This window comes from Canis lupus, chromosome 22 (genome assembly GCF_011100685.1).
Source record: "Canis lupus familiaris isolate Mischka breed German Shepherd chromosome 22, alternate assembly UU_Cfam_GSD_1.0, whole genome shotgun sequence".
In the NCBI taxonomy this organism is placed as follows: domain Eukaryota; kingdom Metazoa; phylum Chordata; class Mammalia; order Carnivora; family Canidae; genus Canis; species Canis lupus.
Window position 1 is genome coordinate 59510564 of NC_049243.1, and position 20324 is coordinate 59530887.

A 20324-nucleotide genomic window follows, 5' to 3' on the forward strand; every position below is an offset into this window, starting at 1 on the left:
TTCTCTAGGTCATTTGGACCTTATCTGCTCAACTGAGAGCTGTGTTTTTCTAGCTGGAGGAGTAGGGGCCGCCTGTGGCAGTGAGTTAAGAAGACAGATTTCCAGGACCTCATGACAGGGTGGACACAGGTACTCCCCCAGTGACTGTGACATCAGCAAGGCCCACATTTTCAACAGTTGCCCCTCTGTTTGGTGGGCCCCCAGGCCCCCCAGGCTGACTGGCTCCCCGCGACTCCTACTGCCTAAAACTATCATCCTGCTGTACTCAGAGTGGCCAGTCCTTCACCAGCCTCGAGTGTCACCTTTCCGTGGGACATAGGCTTGTGTTCCCCAAAGCGTGGCCCACATCTCTGCTCTCACTGCATCCTTCCAGTCGGCTCCTGTCCTGCTGCCTGCAGATGCCAGCTAGTAAACAGTAGGTGTTTACCAGTGCTTATTGGTTGATCGATAATGTCATATCTCTTTTCCTCTCTTTGCCTTGGTCTTAGTCAGCTTGGGCTGCCAGAGCGAAATACCATGACCTGGGCAGCGTCTGTAAGAGATGTTAACTCACAATACTGGAGGGTGGAAGTCTGCTGTCAGGGTGCGGGCAAGGCCAGTGTCTGGGGAGAGCATGTCTCCTGGCCTGCATACAACTTCTCCTCGGTGCACATGTGCAGAGAGGAAGAGAGAGCTGTTGGTCCTCTCAGGGCCCCAGCCTTACAACCTCATCTCACCTGCATTACCTCCTCGAGTGCCTATCTCCACAGAGAGTCACGGGGGGTTAGAGCCTCTATGAGTGCATGGTGGGAGGACACCATTGCAGATGGCCTTGTGTCAGAAAGCGAATACATGGATCCTCTTTGCTCACAGATCCTGTGTCCATGAATTCGCCTACCTAATAAAATTTATTTGTAACACCCAAGTTTTTGCAGTGGGGTGAAAAATTTGGGTCAACCTTTGTGTTCCTTTCCAGCCCAGTTCGAACAACACAATACCCCCATCCTTGTTTTGGTTCTTGTGCTTTAAAACTGCAATCTTTTTTAGGGTCCTGTTGCCACATTTTCATCCTCTTTTTTGGTGGGGTTTTGCTGGTTGAAGTGGCCCCACGCACAGTGTCGCAGTGCTGGCTCATGTTTCCAAGCATGAGACGGTGATGGGCCTCGCAGAGAAAACATGTGTGTCAGAAGAGCCTTGCTCAGGCCTGAGTTACATGCTGTTGGCCACGGGTTCCATGTTAATGAAGGGACAATATACATTAAAGTGTCTTTAAACAGAAAACACATTTAACACAAAGGATGACTAGTTTGATCCATTTCAATATGGATTGATCGGTTGATGAAAATATCATCACCAGAGGCTTGCAGGGACCTGACCCTGTATTTCCTCGGGAGCACAGGCTCGTGTTCTCGGTGAAATAGAAAACATGACTACCATAGAGATCTGAAGGATCTTCAGATGCAGACTGGTCTGTTTTTATTAACTGAACTGGCTGTTTCCAGGATGTCATCTTATTGTCACCAGCCCAATGCTGAAGCTTCAATATAAGCATGTGAGTGCTTGCGGGAAGTTGGGTTCTTTGCACATTAGCTGTGACATTGTCAACAGACATGGTGGCTGCTCTGGAGCGGTGAGGGGGGGGGGGGATGTCATTGAAAATGCTGTATCACAACTGGACATTGTCCTGTGTCCTAGAGCACAGCGGAGCTCCGGTCGCCTGACTGCCAGGGAAGGAAACGCTAGCATCTGACATTTGTATTTGACAGCCTTTAAAAAATGTAACGGCCAACCAGGGTAGTTTTACCTTTCTTTGGTTTGTTTGTTTTTAAGTATAAATGCTGCTTTCCTAATAAAACACTGAAGATGACACATTCCTTGCTTACCAGTGCCAGCTGTGCTGTTTGGGTGAGCCAGCAGAGCAACTGCCCCACGGGCTGCCAGCTTTTTAAGGGCATCCTTTCCATCTTGGTTAGTCCCGTGCTGCCCCAGGTGCCAGCGTGAACATGCCATTGGCTGGGGCACCTGCAACGCCAAGTTACTACACCATAGATTCTATTTTCATAATATCAAGTGCAGGTTTCTTTGGCAACCCTGCTAGCTTAGCCATTATTGGTCAAATTTTAATGAAAAGAGAAGTGCCATGCATGTGGAGAATGCCATTTTAGCAGCGGTTCCCTGTATCATTTAAACATTTGCCCCAAAACTGTTTTTGTGAGCCACTGAGTCCTTGCAAACTTCTTCCTTGGGGAATGAAAACAAACCAGCCAACAGACACGCACCCTCAGGGCAGCCCCAGGACAGCCGGTCCGGGTGCAGGGCGACTGGGTCCAGCATCTGGGACACGGGGCCATTGTTTGCAGCCGTAGGTTTTCCCACTTTAAATGGGAGGATGTTCTGGCGTGAGGGAGGCTGCTCCTCCACGGAGCCCAGGTCAAGCCTGGCCCCGCATGACAGCGGTGACTCAAGCCGATCACGGACGCCCAGCGGCCCTCCGACGTTGCCGTGACAGGCGTTCGTTCCTCATGAACTTTGTCCCTGGGTGTGTGTTTTTGGAGCGTGCCGGGGTGACATTCAGCCTCTACATTCATTTTTATGATAATTCCGAGTAAATTGTGGTGCAATAAACTCTTCAAGCCTGTCTTTCTCGTGAAAGCCGTGAATCAATCAGCTGTGGGCTTTTTTGGGGTCTTTCAATGTATGGTGATCATTTAGATTTGACGTGCATTGTGAGACCTTAGCTGGCGTCCTCTCTCTGGTCTGTCATTAATTCCAGCCTTTGCTATTCTGAAGTGCCGTGAAGGATGGCGGAGAAATCATTGCCCTCTTCTGCTCTGTTATTGCACAAAATAGCAGCGCAATAATTTTTTGTCAATGTTTTACTCTAAAAGCTTTCTACGTCAGTTTTGAAAAGGAAGCAATAAAGCCCATTCAATGGTATGAATAAAAATCCTTTGAGGGTTAGGGCAGAGCTTCTTTTCTTCAGCTGGTAATCAAATTGGAGCTAAAATGAAATTGAGTTTTCTTATGAAAATAGCCTTTGTTGCTGGGAAGGCTGGTAATTCATAAACAATAACCTGCTCTTTTGTGTGGATAATAATATATTCATGCTCTTTCAATAGGGTAAAAGCCAGACCTAGTGCATTATGGTACAGTAAAAATAGCTCCAAGGGGCTGGCTGGAATGATCTTGAAGAAGGAACGTGGCGTTCGGCGACTTTGGCTTTCAGCATCCCTCTGAAATGGGACTTTGCCTGATTTGTGCTCTGGTGTTCGTTGTTGATTTGTTGCTGCCACACAATGTTTGGTTAATTGTGATGGTCTCAAGCTGTGCTCATCACTGCCAGGGCTGCGGCGGCTGCCGGGGACCCAGCCGGCTGCCACAGGACGTTTGTAATTCACAGGCAGACCTTGTCGGCGCCCACGAGGACCGGAGCGTCCCAGAGCCCCGGACCGACCGGCAGCTGCGCGGGGCACGCGAGGTAGGAGGAGGGGGTGTCCTTGGTCGATGGCGAGAGGTGAAAGGGGACGGCTGAGGGCACAACCTGCTGTGCTTTCTCTGCAAAGCGGCGTTGAGGGGGGTGCAGGAGGAGAGTGTCTGGGTGCCTGAACTGCAGTGACTTCCAAGCGGATCCCAGATGGAGCCCCCGGGCAGCTCAGCCCTCGCACTGGCGTGTGTGCGGCCCCCGGGACCGTCGTCTAGGACCTGGTGGCGCCTGGGTGCAGGGCACTGCATGACCCACAGGCAGAGCGGCTGTTTCTTCTGGTGAGATGTGCGTGTGCTGAACTTCACTTGGAAGCTCCCGGTGTGGGAGTAACAGGCCGTGGGGATCAGGTAGGGCTGGAATCGTCACCTACGCTTGGAGCACTGACTCTTGCTACTTGGGCAACTGTGACTTTTGTTCTCTCCCTCAAGTTGGTAAAAAGTTATGTTTTGGTGATCGCGACAATGTGTGCCAACCCCACCTTTATGCTGGATCCTGAAAACAGCCCTAGCGTTCCCGGATTCAGATCTAGGGGCCAGGGCCAATGAGAGAAAGGTCATTTTCTGGTACATTTAACACAGAGCTGTGAGAATAATGAAGCATTAGCACATCCAGTTTACTGAGCTTGCAAACACAGAAGAAGGATCTTTCTGATAGAATGCTCTAGCTGTTCGTCTGGGGCTTGTTTCTGGTGGTTGCCTAAGTTCATTTTCTTGGCTCTATCATTCCATGGACAAGGAAAGGAAGGAAGGAAGGAAGAAAAGAAAGAAAAGGCAAGGAAAGAGAGAGAGGTGGGGTGGAAAAAGGAAAAACTGTTTGCCTGCTGAGAAATACACAGGATGGCGTGGGCCGTGTTAGCACTGGTCAAAATAATGTCCTTTTTGCTGGATTTTGGTTGTTGGGTAGACTCGGTTCTTTTATATTCACTGGTAATTTCACTCAGGTACCTTTTTTGCGAAGGTCCCATGGAATCATGTTTTTTTTTGTTTGTTTGTTTGTTTGTTTTGTTTTTTTGTTTTTTTCTGGCTTACGGTAAAGGCTTTGCAAAGCCCATCCTTGGTTCAGAACGGAAGAATGGAGAGGTGGAGATGAAGACCACGGTGTGCAATTTTAAAGTACTCAACTTTGACAGTTTCAGAGACGCCAAGTCAGTGACTGACCGGTTCGCCCACCCACGGACAGGAGCAGAAAGCAGATAGTGAGGGAGCAGCAGGAGTGTTTATCTGCACCCAGATAGGCAGGGACATGCTCTGGGCCAACGCTGGCAAACAGGTATTTTTGTGTCGTTTTGCTATCTTAACAATGAGATTGCGTGCCTAACAAAAGAACTTTTAAGGCACAGTGGAAGCTGACAGTTTTGGTAATATATGTCATTATCCAATTAGTTTACACAAGTGTATGTTTTTATGCTTTACTTAACACACCTCTGTGTGTTTTCAACTCCAACAAATATCCCTTGCACTGAAGTCTTTCACAACTAGGATTCTAATTGTATATATTTTACTCTGCTGCAGTTAGTTTGTGCTTTACAATATCATGAACACCTTAAATTCTGATTTTAAAATCCATTTCACGTTCATTTTAGGGAGAAAAGAACCAGGACTCATTGGCTTTCATTATATACTTTGTCAGGAAAAGCCCTGACAAGCTCCCTCATACTTTCTCCCACTGACAGAGCTGCCTCGTGTGGTGGCTTTATTCTCATGCTCAGGTTGAACTGGATGTGACAGAAAAGATTGCTAATTGTCAGAGAGTCAGCTTTCTGCTTCACATAAAGGAAATGGTAAAGAAAAGTTCTGGAGTGTTTTCACTGTGGAAGAAATGGTGCAGAAATAGGCTTTACTCATAGTGCAAACCACCACCAGGTATCATAGCACACTTCAGACCAGAAAATCATAATGTTCTTTAACTATTTGGTGGTCTTGATGAAAAGTTCTTCTTTTGATAATTCCTATTTTAACATGTAGGTGGCTTTGCCTCCTCCTGCCTGAGTTGCATCTGGCCACTGGCTGGAGGAATAAAAGGTTCTGTTGGGGGGTGCGTGCCAGGCAATTCCAGGAGGACAAGTCCGGTGGGGGCAGGAGCTTGGGAGGGAGAAAGTGACGGCTTGGGACTCTGGTCTTGTGCCTAATTTTCCTCTCCAGTTATTTAAGAAAGATAAAAGAAAGTTGTACTTACTGTCCTCTTCTTTGGATGGCCTGAGGGCCTTTTCTCTGCCTGGGACTCAGAGCAGTGGAGGATGTCATCACTTATGGGGTCACCACTGGTCACATGTGGCCCTCTGCCCTCACTCAGGGCACAGGCATTAGGATGCTCAAGCAGCCTGCAGGCTGGACCCCAAGAATGGGTGCTGCATGGAGGGCAAGTCTTCCACCGCAGAGATGGTCTATGGAGCATCCTGCAGGGGAGAGAAGAATGCAGGGGCACCCTCCCCTCTCCACTCACCCCTCACCCGCTGGGCACTCCACCCTCTGGTGTCCTCTCCATCCAGTCCCATGATGTGCAGCCTCTGTTGGAAGAGGAGCTGCTCTTTTCTTGCTGAAGATGCAGGGTTGGGGGGACGGGTGGGCAAGTGTGGACATACACATGAGGGGCCCCTGGCCTTGGACGCCGGTGGGGCCGATGCACAGACTAGCCAGGGCCTGGGGAGCAGGTGAGGGGTGATCTGGGCAAACTGCTCCTCCAGAGCCTCCCTCTGTGAGTCATGGCCAGGGCTGGTCTTGCGGGTCTGCTCTGGCTGGCGAGGGTGGAGGCTGGGTCCCGTGGAGGCAGGGCGGCCGTCGCCTATGAGCATGATAAGTGCAGCGTGGCACGTGCAGCGTGATAAGTGCAGCGCCTATGAGCGTGACAGGTGCAGCGTGGAGGCAGGGTGGCCAGAGCCCCAGGGGCATGAGGGCTGGCAGCTCTAGGTGGAGGGGACACTGACTGGCTCCAAGTCCTCCAGCGGTTTGTTTACCTGTGAGATGGACTGTCAGGTGGAGGAGGAGGAGGGTAAAAATCCGCAGAAAAAAACACTGACATGTTCCGTCGGGGCTCCCGGGGTCTTTCTCAGACTGCCCAGCAAAGGACAGGGACTTACCCCACGGTGAAGACAAATGCAGTCGAAGGCTCTTCCTTATTGCATCTCACAGGACCTCTATCCTCCCACCAACGTCATTTAAACCTTTGGATCCCGATTGTCCAGTGATTTGTGGCTACCTTGGCCTGACCAGGTTTTCTACAAGACAGGGAAGTATATTAAATATGCAACAGGAATGTTTGATTGCATTTTTTTTTTTTTTTTTTTTACTTTTCAGGGAATCAGAATGTAGATTAGAACTGCAGACTTTTTGATCATTAGAGAAGAGTTAGATATAAAAATCGGGTACAAAATAGGTAGTTTTAAATACTAACAGCCAACGTCAACAATATCAGAGGACGTTAAGCAGATAATTATCTGTCAGAAATTGCATCTCGGCACTTCTGGGTTTGTTTCTGTTTTAACCTGCACTACTTGGCCGTCTCTGAAACTTTGGGGTCAGGTCCAGTGCTTTTCTACTGCTGCATGCAAATCACACTTCCAGGGTACAAGATCCAGTTTAAGCCTGCCATGACTTTGACGACTTCCTGTGGCCCCGTGCTGTTGAAATTCAGAGCTAATGTACAGAGGGTAGCTTCTTGCACGCTGCCAGCACGTGAGATTCAAGAGCCTCACTTTATGTTGTATTTCATACGTGGCACATGTTGCACAAACCCAATGGCTGAATCTTTCTTCCAAGCATTTCTGAAAAACTGTAAGTTCCTGAAACACAAACCTAAAAATGCCATTATGCATTGTACCTCAGTTTTACTGGTGCGTTAGTGGGCATCACTGATGCCATCTATCAGGTATCTGGGAAGTTTTATCTTAAAAATGAAGAAAAAAACTATCATTTTTTGGAAGGTATTGGTTACACTCTCAAAATATCATTTCTTTTTTTTTTTTTTTTTGAAAGTTAAAATGATGTTTTAGGATATAAATTCCTGGCCCCTGGGAGAAAGGATTTAGTAGCAGGATTTTTATCATTCTAGAAATAGTGTATATTTCTGACACAGAGAATATTTATTTCCTACATCATGGTTTTGAAAATCCTTTAGAATTATGTGTGCTTATTTCTGGAGACAAAGGTTAGAATTATTACTAGAGTTAATTTTCATTCCTTTCTCAGCATTGGTTGATACTGCAGGCACCTTTAATTTTGAAGAAAGTGTATAAAATGAAGGTGCAATTTATAACATGGGTCCTCATCCAGTTGGTTTTACTTAAATAATTGTAGTTGAGTCCTGCTAGAACACAGTTTTGCTACAATCCCTAGATTTGAAGCAAAGATTTGAGAACATAAATTTAAAGGAAAAATAATGAGCTAAGGAAATCCTAAGAGCCCACAAAAACACCACTGAAGCAAAAAACCACAAAAAAACAGGCAGTATGTGGTGTTTTACAGCAGGATGATCTCTTCACCCTGGGTCACTGCAAATCTTTAAAAATGGTTTATTACCTTTGCATATAAATGTCTGAATTTTTCTTCTTTTGGATTTGTTGATTACCTGAAACCACCCATTTTTTTTCCTACTCCTGACACTAGCTACTTCTCTTGGGCTTGAGTCCTTCTGCTGAAAATAAAGGCGTTATTTGTGCTGGTTCCTGGGGCCTGTTTAAATTCTGACATTCTCATTTTTGAGGAACACACTCCCAACACACAAACAGCCAAACTTTGAAGCATGCAGGGTTGGATTCTCACCCCCACCCCGTATCTGTGGGCCCCAGCAAGGGGACAAACAGGGGCCCGTGCCTTATCTCGATGTGTCAGTCACAACCGAAGCCAAGAACGCAGGTCTACCTCCTCCCTTGACTCAGGTGCCTTCATGGTAGCCAAAGGCCTGAATGCAGAATTCCACCTTCTGGGACTGGGCACAGCAGCCTGGTGGGTCCATCAGAGCCCAGTCAGCCACCCCTCTTTCTGCCCCACGAAGCTCAGCCATGTCTGCACCCATGGGCGGCTGCCTCTGAATCCCTCTCTGGGGAGATGAGTTTGAGAAATGGTCCAGGCAGGCCTAGGAAGGGGGCTCGTGTCCATGTGCGCAGGGCAGGGGTTCAGAGGTCCTGGCACCCCTAGTGTGGCATGGTGTTGCAATTTGAGTGAGTGTGTCCCCTTGCTTGCTGTCCAGTGGGACAGGGTGTGATGGAGGCAGTGTGAGAACTGCCCTGTGTCCCCGGTCTACAGACACAGTACTCAGGTGTCTCTGGTTGTACAATTTTGCAGGAAATGGGTTGGATCATAGAACCCATGGGCAGCATCTCTCCTGGGCAACGAGGTCTTAATATTATGGTGTCTTTACTGAACTCTTGGCAAGGAGTGGTCTCACTAAAGGCTATTTGTCTTTAAATAGTTAGTTTCATTTAGCAATAATTGGACTCTGTCCAACCTGAAGTAGATGCTGGAATCTGAGCATTAACACCTGCCCCCGGGGAGCCACATCCCTTCAGCCAGCAGGAGTAGTGGGCAGGGCGGGGCACCGTGGAGCCCAGCCGCCCAGGTCTCTCCTGGCTCTACCGCCTTCGCCTCTGGGTTGGCTTTACACATTTGTGCAGTCGGGAGGATGGCAAGACCTAACTCACGGGACTGGGCTGAGGCTCAAATGAGCCAGTACATGTGAAGTACTTGGAATCACAGCATGATAAGGTCTCAGTAAATGTTGGCTATTGTGAGCATCGTATTTCATCGATTGTAGCATGAACTTTTTTTACATTTTAATACCTCTGAAATTGGGAAATCCCCATTGTAATCACTCAGATTTGGTGAAACTGGTAATCAATCCGATGGACTCTCCAACAATGAACGACTTCCTTAATCTGAAAATGCGTTGCGTTTCTGGGAAGGGAAGAGTGTCAGACTTGGTTATTATCGAAAGTCTGTCTCCTGGAATCCATTCCCCTGAAACGCTCGGGCCAAGAGGAACTATGGAGTGAAGGCTGAGATTTGCGGTGGTCACTCTTGAACGTCGGGATGTGGAACAGACAGCAACTTGAGGCAATAAAGCCACACAATCATCACTGGAACATTTCATATTCAAAGAGACACAAATTGCTCTATTTTGAAAGGAACAAATCATTTTGTCTTACATCCTAGACACTAGCAGACTTTACAAAGGAAGACAATTGACTTGAAATCTTCGACCCTTCGCTCAGAAGGAGATCGGCCCTATTGGGACCTGGCCCCGAAGCCTCTGTCCCACTGGTTTGGTGAGAGGCCTTGTGTCCTCATTCCCAGACACCCCATGGCCTGGGCCACACCTCCAGGGCAGCCTGACATGCACGCCTCCCCTTGTCTTAGGGCTTTCCGGGGTCCCCAACTTACTTCCCAAGAGCTGACCCCATCAAAGCAGTGCTCCCAGGGCCTGCGCGCTTCCTCTGCATGACAGGAAATGACCCATTCACATATCACACAGCCAGTCGGCTTCCTGCTCCTCCTGCTCTGGGACCCTCCAGAAACCTGTTTCCTTCCCATCAGAGAGCCAGGTTCTGTGCTGACAAGGCTCTAAAACCTGGTTCCTGCAGAAAATGACAAATGGGTGCTCTGTGACCAGGACCCGAGAAAAGGGGATGACACCACCCTGCTGCTACTGGGGGACACTGTGTGGCCAGGTTGCTGGCCGGGCTGCGGGCTGCTCCTCACTGGGGTGGGGAAGTCCGTGTGCCACGTGGAGGTGAGGCACGCAAGCCTCTCGGCGATTAGGATGATTGCCTGGAGGGCCTGGGAAGGCTGCCTGCATCCCTGCCACTCCCCTGCATGTGGGGTCCTCCAGGTGGGCTCTCCTGTTCATGGTTACCTTCTTCCAGGCCACTTAGGGGGGAAAGAGACCCTCGGAGGGGCACTGACCTCGATGCTGGTGCACAGGAAGCAGTGATCCCAGTGGGGAGGAGGAGGCCGTCTGCACAGCTGCCCTGTAGCGGCTCAGGTCCTGCTGTTCTCACGCGCTGGGTACACGTAGGTGACAGGGGCCCAGCAGAACACACGGCACATTCCAGAGTTAGGTGAGATGTTTCAGGGAAAGACTTCTCCGGACAGAGGTGGGTGGTGCCCGGGCACCTGAGGAGTGATGGGGAGGCCCCGGGGCTGGTGGCACTGAGGACCCTCTGCCCCCAGGCCTGCGGGCCACGGGGTGGACGGAGCAGCTGAGGAGCACCTGAGGCCGTGCTCTGAGGTGAATGCACGTAGCTACTGCTAAAGCCATAGCCTGGCTTAATAAAGACGGAGTCAGACTGTTCACTTTTCTGGAATATTCTAGTTTTCTGTGGATGTTTCTCACAGGCAAGAATCCACGGAAATGAGAGAACCAGTGGTGGAGTGTGTGGACAGTGGCTTCCCCTGGCCCAGACAGAGGGGAGAGGCCCGGGACGCAGATGGAGGCAGGCTGAGGAGACCCAACGTGGGGGTCACTACAAACAACCCCCCAAAACAGTTCCCAAAAGATGAAGTAAAGTGAATTCAGATAGAGTAGATTTAGGGCTTAATGGACTGTGTTTGATGGGAGCTGAGCAAGCAAAGGAAGGCCCAAGCCCTGGTTCTCTCTCTGCACCCCGGGGAGCTCTGGGGGACGTGGGGGGGTGAATGGAGGATGGGGCTGGGGAGGTTCTGAGACCCCCCCCACCCCGCAACATGGCGATTCTATCCAAGATCAAATGCAGACAGGTGTCAGACAGGTGTCTCCTGGAGCTAATGGCGTTCTGAAAGTTCCCGTCACATCTTCTCAAATACATAATTATCTCTAAGGCAAAGGGTATTTGTTCAAATAGGATCACCAATGTGACAACAAGAGAACAATGTGAGTCAGAACCCAAGTGAACAAAGTGAAATCAGTAGTTTGTCCGTTTTAGGTCAGCTACTACCTTACAGTGTCTATATGCTTTGAAATTGCCATTAAAACTTTTTGTCGCTCATATAAAATCCACTTGGTAATCATTACATTTCAAAAGTTCCTTATAAAAATAAACTCATTAGAGTTAAAAATACTAGAAAAATGGAAATCACTCAAAGGCAACTGGTTTTTTTTTTCATTTTATAGTTAATTTTATTTATAGTCATTTGAATCGAACTTTTTTTTGCTTTTTTAAAAAGTGCTTTTTAAGAAATTTTCAGTTGAAGGTTGGTAACTTAACTCTAGTTTCAGGTGCACAGCACAGCGATCTGATAGTCCCACACACGATGACGGAGTCACAAGTGAGGTCCGCACCTGTGCCCGGTCCCCGCGGTACATGACTATGTGGCCTCCCCCTCCCCTGCACAGGATGTGGCTGTGAAACAGAAGCCAGGTGGCATGTTGTCTTGAGCAAGGGCAGGTGAGGGCGTTATTGTCAGCTAAGGTGACAGCTTGGCGCACCCGTGTTGGCGATGCCCACCAGGGTCCGGGTGCTGACAGCAGCCCCACGCCCCTTGCTGTGGGCCCCGGACTCTGAGGCCTCACCCAGGTTGGCGTCCACACCAGCAAACAGGCAGCAGTCGCTGATGGGGTGTCAGCAGTCCACCTTCTCCAGAGGAGCCGGGCTACCAGGGAGTGTACCTGTAGGAAGAGATCTATTGAAAGGGGTGGGCTCCTGTGGTTATGGATGCTGAGGAGGAGGTGAGAGGAGGTGGAGGGGTCCTGGGAGCCCATGGCAGGAGCCCCAGCAGAGCTGGCAGGCGGGCACCCAAGGTGAGCTGGGTCTGCTGTTCCTGTTGGAAGGTGGGAAGTGACCAGCCTCCCAGCTCAGCAGTCAGGCAAGGATGGATGGCTTCCCTCTTTCCCAGTTTTCAACTGACCACAGCAGGCCCACCCATCCTGGGGAGGGGGAGCTCCCTCACTCAGCCCCCCAGTTCCCATGGTAAGCTTGTCCATAGATACACACCTGGGTGCCTGTGGCCGGGCCATCACAGGAACACACGTGAAGCATGGGTGCACACTGGCCTCTTGACGAGCCCTCATGAGCAGAGGATCTCGGGCACAGCCTGTGTCCCCAGGGAAGGTCCAGGGTCCGGGTACTGCTGTAGAACACAGCCACCATGAATGGTGAGAGTCCACTCTGTCCACAGCTCCTGACCTGTGCTCAACGCTTTATACTCCACTGGTTTTCTGACCACCTAGAAATACACTGGTGTATAGAGTCTGATTAAATTCTGATGGGAGACAAGCTGGGAGAGCAAGCAGGAGGAGGAGGACAGTCAGACCAACTGTTATTCTGCCTCTGTGTCTTCTTATTTTGGCACTTAGCCCTGTCCCTCCAGCTGGGCACCACATCACACGGGGTTTTGTGTCCTTTACGGGTCTATAACAGTGTTCTCCAGGGGAGCTTTCTCGTGCGCACTGACCATTGTGCAGTGCTGGTTGTTAAGCACCTAAAATGTGGCCAGTGTGAGCAGGAAACTGAATTTTTAATTTTGATTAAATCAAGTTTATGTTGCCACCTGTGGCTGGTGGCTTCCACATTGGACAGGTCTGGTCTTGGCGGGTGTTCTGTGATGAGGTGTGATGTGGATCCCAGTCGCTCATCCCAAACCTTGCAAGATGGTGTGAGCTCCACGAGGGCCGGGGTATGAGCTGGGAGCACGCTGGAGCTGGGGGTGCTTGTCACCGATGCGGGAGGGAGGCGGAACCTGCCCCTTTGTCCCCCAACCCTCCCCACACCCGGCAACCCCCTCCTGCAGCTCCCAAGGAAGCTCAGGCATCTGAGTGCTGGCAGATGGGCATCTGCTTCTGGGCCTCTCTTGAGTCCTGCAGCGTGGGATCCATGTCCTCTGCCCACAGGTACCTTGCTCTCTATAGTAGCATTGGAAAAAGAGCTTTTTTCCCCAAATAAAACCTCTGATATTAAGATTTCAGATTTTTGAGCAAGGGAGGTAGGGACTTGGTCAGAGGTGGGCATGGCAGGGTAGATGGCCTTCTGTTGGCCATGGGGCATGTTACCTGCTCAGCTCTAGAAACTAGAGATGTGGCCACAGTCAGTGAGGAGTGGACCGGTGTGTGGACAGTCTTGCCCAGTTTATAAAAGAAGACAGCTGACATTTAATGAGCATTTAATGGGCACCTGGCATTTTGCCAAATGCTGTTTCCTTCAATCCACACAAAAAACCGGGGAAGAAGGTGCCATTCTCACCCTGGGTTGTGGATGAGGGGATGGTGGTCCAGGGATATCCTGGACTCGCCTGCAGTCCCACCGTCAGAAAGTGCTGGAATCCGTGTGACACAGGGTCCCACAGGGTCTCTTGATTGGAGTGAGTGTGGTGTGCTCCAGCCAGCGGCTCCCCTCTGGACTCTAAAGTCTTCTTTTCCTAAAACCTATATCCCCCCACCCTCATAGGAAGGAGACATTTGGAAAAAAAAAAAAAAAAGTTTTTCCAACCTCAGACTTTGTCTTCTGTTACCTAACAAGCTGAAGAAAGTGTACGTGAGCAGCTGTGCGACACGTAACCTGTGGGTACCAGGAGTGGGGCTCAAATAACGCGTCCAAGGACGTCTGAGTGTTGGAGAGCAAAGCTGCTGAGGACAGTGAGCGCCGTAGGACAGTGTTGCTTGGAAGCTTCCAGCCTGGGCCCCCTGACCTCGGCCTTTAGCTCCCACCCGGGGCTCGCACGGATTTCCACGCGCCGCTGCTCCTGCCGCGAGTCCCCGACAGTGAATACAAGGGCTTTCTCAGCCTGCTCGGTGCCTCTGGGGTACCCGTAGCAGAAAGAGGCAGAATTTGCCTGCCTGCGGGGAACGGGGGCCTGGCGGTGTTCACCTAATAGTAGCAAGATTTCTCTTCTCATTCGTTGCCAGGGGAATAACAGGGCAGGTAATGAATAGTGTCACATCGTTACAGGAGGTTAAAGAGGAAATCAGTGCTGAGAACCCGCCCTCCCCAAGTGTCCACTCCACCTGCTTTCAAGCCACCAGGCACTCATGGCGAACGTGGCCTCACTGCCGAAGCGGGGTTCCTCGGCGCCCCCTTCTGCCGCCTGTAGCTGCAGGTGCCCTGTCAGGAAGGCAGCCGCGGGGACGTGTGACTCTTTGCACACAAGTGCTTACGTCTTGCGAGCGCCCTTCTAACATGCTGTGCTGCGGTGGTGATGGAGGTGCGGAGAGCTGGGGTCTCCTGGGCGGGCCCCAGGGATTACAGAATGGTCTGCTTCTGCAAGGCATCCACCCAACGACACGTGAGTGCAGAGGCACCGTTGACAGGTCTGCCCCTGCTGGTTCTGCTCAAGCCAGAGCCAGGAGAACCTCAGAGGGAGGACCTGGAAACCGTACTGTGTTCAGACCCTATGGCCGGCCTGAGTCCGCTGGGTCAGCAGAGTCCTGCTCTGTGTCTGTGTCCTTCTAATGAACCAAACCTCTGCTTAGTTGTGTGGACTTTCCCATAGAGAGAGGAAGTCCTTGTTCTTATCCTGGGCACACAGCTGGCACCTTATATGGTGGGCTGTTGTTCCAGATTTTTAACAGCCAGTAGGGCCTGGGCCCCCACTGACCGGAGAGGATGGCGACAACAAACCCTCGTACAGTGGTCTCATGTCAAGGAGCGTGGCGAGCCTTGCAGCCAGAACTCCGAATCGAGTGGAGAGTGCTAGAAGGGCTTTATCTTTGCTTAGCGTCCATGGCAGCCTGTGTACTGCTATCATTCTGATTTTCTGGATACGGTAGTTCAGTGTTTTTCATTTGAAGGCTAATGACCCTCTGCAGAAACAGGGAGGCACACGCCCAGGTGCTTACAGGTGGAGGGGTTCTGAGACTCGCTGGGGTTTGTATGCATCACAGAGCCTTTACGTGCCAGTGCTGGGTGTGCAGAAGCAAACCTGGAATCCCTGTTAGTGAAGTCACATAGCTTTTAGCTCTCCCCATTGTAAGAACTGCCGAAGCGAGGAAATTTTTTACATAATTTTGTCAAATTTTGACATAGTTTCAGTCTTAAAAGCCGCAGTCATCCAGAGAACTTCTCCATGCCCTTTGGCAACGTTCGTCATCTACAGTTTGTACCGTTATATTGTTTTCTCTCCTCATGCACATGCATACACACACACATGTGCATTCACACACTCACACACATGCACTAACACATGCACACATATATGCATGCACTCACGCACATGTACGTACTCACATGCATGCACACACGCACATGCATGCACACACACAATTTGGACTGTTTGACATTGAGTTAAGTCCCTCTATCCCCATGTGCACTGACTAAAAACGAGATATTCCTTTACACACGTATGCTATAATTAATTGTCAACATAGGGAAATTGAACACCGACCCAGTCCTATTAGAAATGATTCTCCAAGCGAGGTCCTGGGTCAGCAGCACCAGCATCTCCTGGGAACTCGCTAGAAGTGCGTACTTTCAGCTGCACCCCACACCTGGTGGACCAGAGACACAGGGAGGGGGCTGGCCAGCAAGCCCTGACGAGCCATGCTGGGATTCGGCTGCAGCGAGGGGTTCAGCAGCACAGCTCTAAGGCCCAGGTGATGCTCACCCACCATCACCTGGCTCAGCAACATTTACAGCTGTTTGTTTTCCTGTCCAGCCCTGCCCAAGTCTAGGAAGGGCATTTAGGTGTCTCATTTATTTCGTGCTCTTCATTCTGGAACAGTTCTGCAGCTTTTCCTGGGCTTTCTGGACCATATTTGGGTTTGTTGGGGGCTTCTGCATTGGGGCACGGCTGTGTCTCCCTCCGGGAAGCCTGAGCTCAGCTGCTCTAACCCCAGGCTTGCTGGCTCTGAGGCTGGGTGAGGCCGTAGTCTCCCAGGCTTCCCAGCTGTCAGGTTACACAGGTCTCTATGTTGTTAGGAACTTGTGGGCACGTTTGTGTGGATGTACTCCATTCCACATTCACCCTCTGTCCATAATTCTGGCACCTATGGGTAATTTTCCTAACCCCTCTTACTTTCTATGCCTGTTATGTAGATATTATGTGTTGTTGATGTGACATGTTAGGACGTGACATAATGGACATATGTCATGTAGACACAAACATGGGCATTCCACTGGAAGGAAGAGCTTCCTCTTTCCCTCTGTTTCTTTGTTATTTATTTACAGACTCTTTAATCTGATTTATTCATGGGTTATAATCCATTACCATCATAATTTCTTTGATGTTCCTTCCACTTTTGGTCAGTGTGGGCCCATGAGCCTTACGTGATTGTTCAATGACCTGTGCTCACAGGCAGCAGATATTTTAGGAGCTCTGCCCACCTTTTTAGAGGCCTGGAACCTGACATGGGAAAGGACATATTGATGAATTAATGTGTTCCTATGGTCACTAATACCCTCCTAACCACCACATCCAGCGGGGACGTGCCAGTCCTCTGCTCGAGCCTCTCTGGAGCCTTCAGCCCTGTTGACAGCACCATCCTGGGAACTCCACCCTTGGCCTCTGTGGAACCGCCTCCTCTGCTTCTCCTTCTCTCTGCTGCTCTCCTGCTGTCTTTAGGGACATCCATTGAGCAGCTGGCCCTGCTTGAGGCCCTGGCTGGGTAAGCCCTCCCTCTCCCCTCCTGCCTGCACCCCAATTCTCTTGCTAGCTGCCATGACCTCATGGCTGCTGGGAGCTTCATACCTTCCAAGGAATGAAAGGCTCCAGGCTGAATGTCACAGTGGCCTAGCTCTAGCTCTGTCCTCCACTGCAGCATCCGTGAGCTCCTGCCCTAAGCATCTGTCGTCCCCTGGCTGAGGCAGTGTTCCTCATCCATCACCGTGCTCCAGGAGCACAGCTGCTGTTCGCCGGTTCCCCATGTCAGAGTGACTCAACACACTTTCCTCAACTGCAGTATAGTATTGGGGACAGGTCGTCAAGAGTCCCACAGTCCTTAATGCAGTGCCAACTAGGAATTATATTCCTGATTTGAAGTTTGAAACAACAGAAAACTGTTGCTCTCAGAGAACAGATCTTGAGCTAGCCACCGCGTCTCATTAGGGAGATAAGGAATAAGCCAGTGAATATTTACATGCTGGTTACTTTAAAAATTCAAGTTGAAACCAAAGTCAAGTTTAGCTGCATCCATCCATTCCCTGTGTTCTTCCTTTTTTTTTTTTAGATTTTATTTATTTATTCATGAGAGACAGAGAGAGAGAGAGAGAGAGAGATAGAGGCAGAGGGAGAAGCAGCCTCCATGCAGGGAGCCTGACGTGGGACTCGATCCCGGGACTCCAGGATCAGGCCCTGGGCTGAAGGCGGCGCTAAACCGCTGAGCCACTCAGGCTGCCCCGTTCCCTGTGTTCTTAAAACATATCATTGCTTCCCTCTTCCCACGGCTGCTTCTTCCTTCCTAGCCACAGCGGTTCTGCTGGCCTCCTGCCTTGTCCCTTGTGCTTGGCATGCCACTCTCACCGACCCCAGCGTAACGGCAGCCACTGCAAACCTACCTACTCTGCTCCTCTCTTGGAGACTGTGCAGTGTCTTCCCACCTGGCGCATGCTGGCTTGTTCGGGTCAATGTCCGTGGCTTCCTGCTGGCCCGTCCAGCGCCTGTGCTCTTTCAGATGCCCCTGGATCTGTCCACCTTGCAGAGCTGACTGCTCCCCATGTCACATACCCGCCCATTCACATCTTCCTGTTAGGGTGCTCTGCACGGCCACCCCTTTCTCTGTCTGTGCATGTTGTCACCCAGACCAGCCCCTTCAGACCAGACCCAGTTTTTTCTCTCTGCGAGCCTGTCACTTGTTCTTCCCTTTCTGTCCTCCCCCCAAGCCTTTGGTTACATTTTGATTCCAAACCACGTTAGGTCATGCCTCTCACCAGACAGACCTTTCATTCTGGTGTGGCAACATCATACCATAGCCAGGGTGTGCGGGTGAGTTCTACGTTGGGAATGCCAAAAAAAAAAAAAAAAAAAAAAAAAAAAAAAACCTGGTAGCAAGTGTTCTCTTTATTGCGTTCCTGGATGATGTTTTGTGTAAAAGAGCACCTGGCACAGACGGAACTACTTTTCTCTGTCCGTGCCCTCCCCTCCATGGGTGCATCTCAAGCAAGGAAGCTTCCAAAGCTGGTTGAAAATGAGTGAGGAGAGACTTATGAACTTCCTCACTGAATACATGCCATCACTGCACAGACATGCACTTTATACAGCCCTCGTGCTGACCGTGGTTGTGCGTATGCTCATACTAACCAACTGTCCTTTACTAGAAGAAACAGTTTAGATGAATGGAATTACATAGATAAGATTTAGATAGCTCAGCTAAAAGTGGTGCAGCTCCTGATTCAACATTCAAGGACATCTTCAAGTCTGACCTTGAGATTTCTTCCTCACTCTCCCTTTCTTGCGATTTGCTGAGCAGCTCCCGATGTGTGCATGTGCCCTGGGTGAGTTCTATCTCCTCTGCTCTTTCCCTCCTAGGGTTCACAGTCTTCTTGAAGGATTTTCATCCAGCGTCCTTGCACAGGTGGCTCCTGAGATGGACACCAAGATAGACTCGTTGCTTGAGGTCCAGAACCTAAGCATCCGTCTATGTCCCATGGCCGCGAGGCACATCTGCTGGGAGATTCCCTGGCACTTCAGACCTGATGTGTGCAAGCTGCCCTCCTCCTCCCCCTCCCACTGGTGTCCTGGTTGTGTGCATGGGACCACATGCTTTCATCTCCTCTCCCACCCAGTGCCATCGCATCACCTAGATTCCTCCAACTTTGCCCTCCCTTGCCTCCCTTTGCCTCCCCACATCTTTGTGTCTCTAAATCAGACACTGCATCTACTCTGCACTGGCTCCTCACCAAGTCACCTGGACCAGCCACTGGTCTCCCCTCCAGACCCTCAGGAAAATGCTATCATTGTGATGGACAAAGGCCCCTCAACCAGATGCCACATCCTTCCTGGTCTCACCTCTCTCAGCTCTGCCACGTGCCCTTCGCTCCAGCCTGCGGGCTTCCCCCACCCCCCATCTGCCCTTTCAAGGCTCTGGACTTTCTGCATGACTTTTTTTTTTTTTAATTTTTATTTATTTATGATAGTCACACACAGAGAGAGAGAGAGGCAGAGACATAGGCAGAGGGAGAAGCAGGCTCCATGCACTGGGAGCCTGACGTGGGATTTGATCCCGGGTCTCCAGGATCGCGCCCTGGGCCAAAGGCAGGCGCCAAACCGCTGCGCCACCCAGGGATCCCCTCTGCATGACTTTTTGAGGCTGGAATACCCCTTTACTTTTCCTTCTTTTAACAAACTCTTACCCACAGGAAGTGTATCGTGCACTGGAGTTTTTCAGAGGCTGAGTTTTATTGACTCACTTACGAAGTAAGTTTGGGTCAGTTTCTTGCCTTTTGCAAGTTTGTTTCTGCCTCTGGAAGGTGACGGGGATAACTGTTGCGCATGTGGGTTTTCATCGTGAGCATTCTGATGCCTGTGTTCTGGGTGGGGGCCATGCCAGCCCTGGTTCTCAAGGGGCCCAAGTTCCTGGAAGGGAGATGCGGATTAAAAACTAACAAAATATGTGAGAGGGCCTATGGCAGGGGTGTGCATGGATGCTATGGAAGCCCATCTTGTGGGGCTGGGAAAGGTTTCACCAATGGGATATTTAGTTTCATGGAGGAAGTCACAGGGCTGTTATGGTAACTAGCAGGTTTTGAACATTCATGTAACAGGACCGATGCTAAGTGTTTTTCAGGTATAGTCTCATTTAATGCCCACAGAAATGCTCTGAGATTGACACTATTATTGCTCTAGACTTGGGGTAGGGTGGGTGGGGAGTCTTGGGAATTCTTCCCGAGAAAGTCACAACTTGAATAAGACCTGAAAGCTGACTTAGAAGGGCCCAGGGTGACCAGGACAGCACCTTATGCCAAATTGTGCTGAGCATTGGACAGAAGTGAGAGGTCTGGAGCATGACCTGCTTAAGAATGAGAATA

At 50.3% G+C, this 20324-nt stretch overlaps 1 non-coding gene across 1 annotated transcript in view; it reads left to right on the forward strand.

The window, feature by feature from the left end:
• Positions 1-205: 205 nt before the first annotated feature.
• LOC102155469 overlaps positions 206-20324 on the forward strand; it is a 592200-nt gene continuing 572081 nt past the window's right edge. The window contains exon 1 of the transcript XR_005376619.1: positions 206-415. This is a non-coding gene — a transcript (uncharacterized LOC102155469). The remainder of the gene's footprint in view (positions 416-20324) is intronic.